Source organism: Falco punctatus (assembly GCF_963210335.1).
Source record: "Falco punctatus genome assembly, chromosome: 7".
NCBI classification, from domain to species: domain Eukaryota; kingdom Metazoa; phylum Chordata; class Aves; order Falconiformes; family Falconidae; genus Falco; species Falco punctatus.
Genome location: NC_137587.1, coordinates 39,366,710 through 39,374,443, shown reverse-complemented (window position 1 = coordinate 39,374,443; position 7,734 = coordinate 39,366,710).

The following is a 7,734-nucleotide window of genomic DNA, read 5'->3' as shown; positions in this document are numbered from 1 at the left end:
CGTCCTTCCGTGGGATGCAAAATGAACGTCCTGCTTGCTTGGGCAATTAAAAAAAAAAAAAATCAGTAGCCAAAAAGAAAAAGAATAACAAAACCCCAACAAACGAGCCGTTTATACGGCAATGATATTGCTCTTGTTGCTGTCAGAGCGGGTGGTGTAGCATGGGCTGCCTCCCCCAGGCACTGAGCGGGGCAGTCGGCACCCGACTGCCCTCCGCCAAGCCCTACAAGCAGGCAAGGCATTCGGGTGCTTTTTAAACCCCTCATTTATGACTGCTGCACGGTCAGGGAACGCGGCGGGGAGTTGGCTGTTTCCAGGGAAGGAAAGAAAGTCCCGCTCATTACGTGGGCACGCCGGCGGACCTCGTCTCTGAGCAGGGCTCAGCCTCCCCTCCTGCAAACCGTCCGTCCAGCAGCACGTGGGGCCTCTGCCCGAATTTTTCCGGCCAGCCAAAGTCCATCACCCACTTCTCATCCACCCCCTCAAAGAGGAGAAAGAGCTGACAGCGACCTGCGCCCCCGGGCTGCGCCAGTCACGTGCTGGGGGCAGAAAAATGCAAAGCACAGTAATTATCTGTTACAGAGCCCTGTTAATGATTAAGTTTGGGAGACGCTAACAATCAAGCCTATTGAAAAGACTACAAGGGTTTCAAAGTGTTTCCTCTGAACCATGTGACAGCAAATTGTTCAGAGTAGACGGCTCTTAATTCAAATGCTCGTTGTCATGGGGACAGGATAACACCCCTCCTATTCAAGGATGCCACACAAGAAGCCTACTATTTGCTACAATAGGCTTTTTAGTTCAAGCTACACTTTATAAATAGCCAAAAAAAAAAAAAAAAAAAAAAAAAAAAGAAACCCAGAGACTAATATCATGCTCACCTTTCCTAGCACAGCAGTTGAAAGGCCAGAGCTGTGGGCACACGGATGGACGGACGTTCGTGGGAAGCAGGTCACTGTGGCCCGTGCCCTCACGGTGCTGATGGGGCTCAGCCACGCGTGTGTGGGCGTGGAGTTTCTTTTTAATCCCCAAATGTCACCGGCGAAGTCGCCTCCACCTCGCGCTGGACATGGCCAGGCTCCGGCAGAGGCAGGCTCCCGCAGACATTGGGAGGGCAGGAGCCCAGCTGTGGCAGCGGCCAGGAAACCCGATTGTCACCAAGGACCCCGGATCTGGCACAACCTCCCGTAAGGGTGTTTGTACCAGCATAGCCCGTCTCACACACGGAAGCAGCGTGGGTCCTGCTGATAAAACCCTCTGCTCCGACCAGTGTTATGGATGGGAGCAGAAGCCCCAAAGTGGAAGACGGTGGCTTCGCAGTACAAGAGGAGGAAGAGGAAAAGGAGGAGGAAGAGGAAGAGAAGGATTGGATGTCCCCAGCACCACCTTGATGCACTAGACAGCCGCCCCAGATGTTGCTCCAGCCTCTCTGTGGACACATCGCTTGCCTCAACCCTCTGTGCACAACACAGGGCAGCAGGACCAAGAGCCCCTGTGGCCACCCCTCTGCCAATTCCCCTTAATCCCACCTCACCCTGGCCCCACAAAACAGCAGGGGACTCATCGGCTCCAGCTACTACCCACCACGAGCAGAGCCCCAGGAGGCCCCGGCAGCATCTGCAGCAGGATACCACATACCACTGCCCAAAACAAGGGCTGTGGGGGTAAAAGTGGGAGGCACCAGCTCATGTGTTGGGGAAGTTTAGGGCTAAGCTGAATGAGAGAGGCCATCACCGAGGGTAGAAATGTTGCCTTCACGCAGAACTGGGATTACACCAAAGAAGTTCCTGAGAAAGTCAGAGGAAAAACAACAGCCAAGAGCATCTTTTACGGTATCCTGAGCAAGACGGCCCCTGGGCCTGCTGGAGTTGCATGTGACGCATGTTTCTATCAAGCCACCTTGCAGCCCCAGTCCCTCTGCAGAGTCTACCGTACCCCTCGCTTCACAGGGATGACATCTCTGCCATGGGTCACAGCCAGGCACCAACCACAGAGTACTAGAAAATTCCAGGATGGGGCCAAGGAAAACCGCTGCCAGTCAACATTTAAAGGAAAGGCAGTTTTCCTCCTCATTACTCCCATGCATGGGAGGACAGAGACCCACCTTATTTCCCTTCCCCGAGTCCAAACCGGGCTATTGCACTATCTGAAACTGCCACCAGCCTCCCTTTCTAGCCCCTGCCCTCCTCCAGGCTCCCCCAACTTCTGACACCCTTCTTTCTCCAAAACCCTGGTGTGACAACCACTTGTCCTAAAGACATGAAGGAACAGTCTTGGCTTCTCCCAGAGCCAAGCACCATCAGACTAGCTACAGCATCACCCATCCTGTTCCATCTCTTCCCACGCAGGTACCTTTGGAGGGCTCTCCAATAGCTTACGAGAAGCCACCAGGCTTTGCTACTTCACCCAACACCTATAATCACCGGGCTAACTGATTGAAGCAGCACACGTGAACCTTGAGAAGATGCTAAATCTGGTTTCTCGATGTCTGCTAATGACAACCTGCTTCAAACTACTGGAACCCAGACTGGTGTCTGAACCTGGCTCTTACCAAGGAAAAGAGCAGCACCCAAATCACACTCCGCCACGGGGAGGGGGATTAGAAAGCTGAAGCCTTTTGGCAGACTCTGCTCATTTGCTTAGAGTTGCTGAATTTGGGGCTAAAAATCAGCGGCAGCATCAGCAGCTGCTGCATGAGTCGCTCGCTCACCTTCTGCTCACAGGGGCCATGGAAACATTCGTACTAAATATGAAATCAGTTCCCAAGAGCTGCTAAAACACGCTAGGAATTTCTGGAACAAATCTTGCAGGCTTTAAGAGCTTTGTTCATGTTTGAGGTTGCAAACACAGGACCAACAGTTGCATAGATTTAATGATGGATCCCTACAAGTGCATGTGTTTAATCAGTGGATCTCCTTGCCTCGGGACACCAAAGTTAAGTGGGCTCCGAGGAGACTGGGTAAGTTCATGGACGGTTACCCAAATACATGGAAACCATTTCCCATGCTGCAGGTCACCAGCAGCTGGGGGAGCATCGCTACAACCCTGCCCAGCCCCCGGGCTCTGCCCTGTGCTGGTGGCTGTTGGAGATGGTCGAGGGGCTTGCAGGGCTTCGGTTCTCACCCTGCCTGAAAAGCCTTTTCTTTCTTCTCCCCCACCTCTTAGGGGAAGCACAAAACCACAAATCACCCTGCTGTCTGGGAGGTCTGCATGGCAGGGGGGAAGGGGGGGGCCACACTGCCCCCACCAAAAGGTCCCGACCCACTCTCACTGAAGACATCTCTGAAAGCAACTGGAGCTTCATACCGTAGGAGACAACAGGCTATGACAGCTTTATTGTTTCCCCTGATGAGGAAGGAGGAGAACCACCACCTTCTCGCGTGGGAGCAGAGCTGAAGGGGGAGAAGCGACCTGCTAGACGGATGACTCATTTCCATTGCCACCTCCTCCTCCAGTGCTAAGCGTCCTCTAGAAAAGAACAGGAGGCAATCCTTCCCCTTCAGGCTCACTCTTTGCCTATAAGAGCACAAAAAGAACCTTAGAGAAGCAGCCAAAACCCCATCCCTGCAGCCACAAAGGACGCTTGCTGCTCCCCAGGTTCAGCAACAATGAATTAAAAGCTCTCAGAGCATCACCTGTACCCATCAGCATCACCCCTGGGTGCAGACTCAGACCACATCAGCAGCCACCCACAAAAGTGATTTCCCAGCCCAATGTTCCCCCTGCAGCAGCATCCTGAATCAAAAGGACAAAGAGGACAACCCTGCTCATGAGTGGCCGCATGCCCCAGCCCCCCAAAACCAGCTCCATGCAGGCACGTGCAGCATCAGGCTACTGCAGGCCCCATGCTGGGAGGCATCTCCAGCTGCTGCGGGCTGGCTGTCGAAGAGGAAAGTCTCTATTCTTGTTACCGAAACAACTGGAAAAGGCCAGAAGGAGCATCACACATCTCCCAGGGGCTCTACTGCTCGCTCCCACTTTGGGAGAGCAGTGAGGGACAGCTCACACCTCTCCCAAATTTCCTTCCAGGCTGCTGCAAATCAACCAGGTGGATGGCTGTCTTACCTTGCAGCTCCAAGCCACCAAGAGCAGACATGACTGTGGGGGCAAAAGGCTCCTGCAAAGCCAAGACTGCCTCCACCATGTGCTCCTGCCTTTGGTAACCAAGCAACTTAAAGCCAGGTAGGAAGAGAGGCAAATCATCCAATCCCACTTAAAACTGGCAGGACACACACCACCAGCCCTACCATTGCTCTATGCAATATGTAAATATTTCAGAAAATTAATTAAGATGCTCTGTTAAGCATCTACGCTGCAGCTCTGGGAGGCAGAGGTAGGCAGTTGTGCAATGGTGGTGCTGCGTTTTTAATTGACCAGCCCACAGGATCCATCAAGAGCCACTATGGAAAGGAAAATTGCGTGTCCAGAGTTGAGAACGTTTTCTTCTGTCAAATACCAACCCGTTTTAAAAGTTCCTACCTACAAGATATCTCATTCTCCCCAGTCAGCAGCAACAAGAAAAGACTCAGGGGGTTCACATAAAAGAGTGGTTTGGGGGGGAGAAAAATGATGAAAATAGGAGAAAAATAGAGTGGAAAACACTGAATAAAATCAGGATGCATCAGTTCAAAGCCTGTGTGGTTGTTGTGTCTGTGTAAGCTGCTTTAATCTGAGCCCTCGTCTCCATTTCATAAGGTGCCCATTGCTGTGCTCACAATGTACACAGTGCATTTGTTACGCAGCCAGTGAGCAAATGGTAACGGAATATTTTAATCAGATTTTAACAGAATTAAAGTCCATGCAACCCGAGTGGCAGAGTAAGGTAAACACCAGAAAGGAAGGCTTAATGCACCTTTTATTCCCACTAACTTCAGGCGTGCTACGTGAACAAGCAGTGCTAACTCCGCTCCTGCTTCGACAGCAAAACAACGCAGCCCCGTGCCCTTGCCACTGCGTCGGTCACTATTATTCCATCCTAACGAAGGCGTTTGGTGATGGTGGACAGGTGGAAGCAGAGGCGGAGCCTCCCATTTCCAGAGGGACTGATTAATGAAAGGTTTTTCTATTACCAGGTTATCGCTCCCCATTTTTTGTAATTGAGGTGGTGCACCTCCATCCTCTAAACTTCAAGGATGACAATAATTAGCACAGCTAGTCTTTATTACTCTCATCATCTCTCCCCTTCAGGAAGTACAAGATCTAACACACCAGCAATGAATATGAAAACCGGCTTTGCAAAGCGCACGCTTGCAGACCTTGCAAGCCGCCCTGCGATCTTGTAATGAGCGGATTAGCACAGAATACATATGTGGCCCTTTAAAAGAGGATATTTATTAAAAATACATCAATATATCACTGCTGGGGTGCACACAGAGCTTATTAACAAGAGACCCCCCTCTTGAGCTGGCTTTTGTCAGCAGCAAACAGAGCTGTGGAGATAAACAGCAGCTCCTGTAATTAAGAGTAGCCCCCTCGTTAATGCCGGCTGCTGTTACAGCAGCCTATCGCTGGCCGCGGGGCCAGGAGAGCCGAGACAACAGCAAAGGCTGACCCCGAAGTGTGGATTTAGGTCGTAAAAGATGAGCCTATAATCCAGATCTTAAGCAAAAGGTAAGAAAAAAAAAAATCACGCTTGGAATTAGCGCCCTTGGGCAACATTAACTGCAAATTAGGAGCTAGTGTTCCTAGCCTTATGGGTTAAACACCCATATGTGATGCATATGTATATATATATATATGATGTATACACATGTATATATATCAGATCAGAACCCCAGTTGGCACAAGACATGTGAAACACAGTCACAGGGGGACCTCCAGTCCCATAGGAGTCACCCCTTTACCCAGCTATAAAGGATGAAATTGTTTCAGCTTCCAGAAGGAGCCAAGATACTGGTTACACAGCCCTGCAAACAAACTTGCCAAAAACCATCAAATACCGCAAGATTTAGGATAAACTCGCCCCAACTGGCAACAACCGGGACCCCTGAGCCAAGAAAACCTGGAGACAGTTTGTCTTTCTGCCAGTACGGCCCCTCCAGCCCCCGAGCGCCCGGGAGCAACACGCGTAGATGTGTTTAAGATACACCTGTGTGCTGCACAGCTCTTCCAAAGCCACCTCTCCTCGAGTGGGCACACCAGGCACAGGGACACGGCTGCAGAGCCCCGCACCTGCCCCGCATCCCCCAGCATCAGCACAGAGCCCAGCTGCCCTCCCCAGCAACATAACAGGAAGGAGGTGGCAGGGGTGCATATATGCATATATATGTGTATACAATACATATAAATCAACTATATTATATGCATATATACGCACAGATGTATACACAAGTTTCCATTCCCCAAGAGTCCCATTTTCAGGCTTTTTCCCCTACAAACACTTATTAAAGAAAGGTGTTGGGTTCTTTCCCCGCACCAATAAGAGGTTGCTCTTGCTGTTTCCCCTCATCAGGTTTCAAAAGCGCTTTGAAAGAAGAGAGGTATCAGTTTCTCCTTATTTCAGCTGGTGAAACGTGAAGCTTACGGTAACAAAACGGCTTGCAGGGTTGGGAGCGGGGCCTGACCCCCTGCTGTCGGCGCAGCCAGCAGCTTGCCCAGCCTCCTGAATCCAGGACTCCATCCCAGGAGCCCGAGAGCTGAAGATTTAGGACAAACAGCCCATAGAGAGGGCAACTTACTGTTTGAGAGTCTAAGTCCTGCTGCACGTCGCTTTATAAAACCAGTGACCAAGGGCATAGGCCCAGGCGTTAGCAAAAACAACTGGTTTTTTTGCAATGTATAACTGGCTGAAGGCTGGGGGTCCCACTCAGACCTGCTGAAGACCCAGCAAACTGTCTCAGCAATGCAGGAGGAAGCAGCACTTGTAATTTCGGCTGTTGTGCTTCCTCAGCCAATTTACAACTGCATCCGTTGAATTAATAATAGCCAGCCAGGACTGGCATTGCTGATACAAACCTGCTCCCTCTGCTCCTGAAATATTTATTGATTTTAAAGAATCATATCCCAACGCCTGATGCAGCTCAGGTTGTTTTCAATAGGGTTGGATTAGGACAAGCCTGTTTGCTTAAGCAAGAGATCAGGTCTCCAAGGATGGCCCCAGATGCGTTAACATACCACAGAACACGGCTGGCTCTGGATATAAGCTCTGAGATGGTCTCAGGCTACTTCTTCTCTGTGCTTTAATCCTGGTCCAGGTGGTGATGGGTCTTTTATCCTAATAGGTCCTGCAAGAACATCACAAGGGTAAAGCCCATGAACCTTCATCCGTCTCATGGCTTTTGGTTCCACAGCAATATAAATGGGACCCATGGCTGTATTTGATGGTGACTTTGTCAATGTAAAGAATTGCTGATGGCCAGCCTGGAGAGAAAAAGCCCATCAGGACCCCTTGGCACATCTGAGCTGGACACTAACCCTAGCCCTCCGGAAATTAATAGGATGAAATTTATAATAGCCTAAGCTGCTTGCCCAGGCCCCTGTCCCTTGTCCAGCTGTGTATCGAAGGGGACGGTGGCCAACGTTGCTCATGGGGTCATGCAACCATTATGGTGGGGCTGAAGCTGAAGTTCAGGGGGTAGAGGCGGCAGAGCTGCACAAAAGCAAGCGTTAATGCCCAGGCACCTGGGCTGTGAACTTGCCTTTCCTGCAGAGGAAGGGTCAACATCTCGCTCTGGCCCGTGCAGTGCAAGAAGAATGTGGATCATTGCAAGAAAGAGAACAAAAAAAAAAATTAAA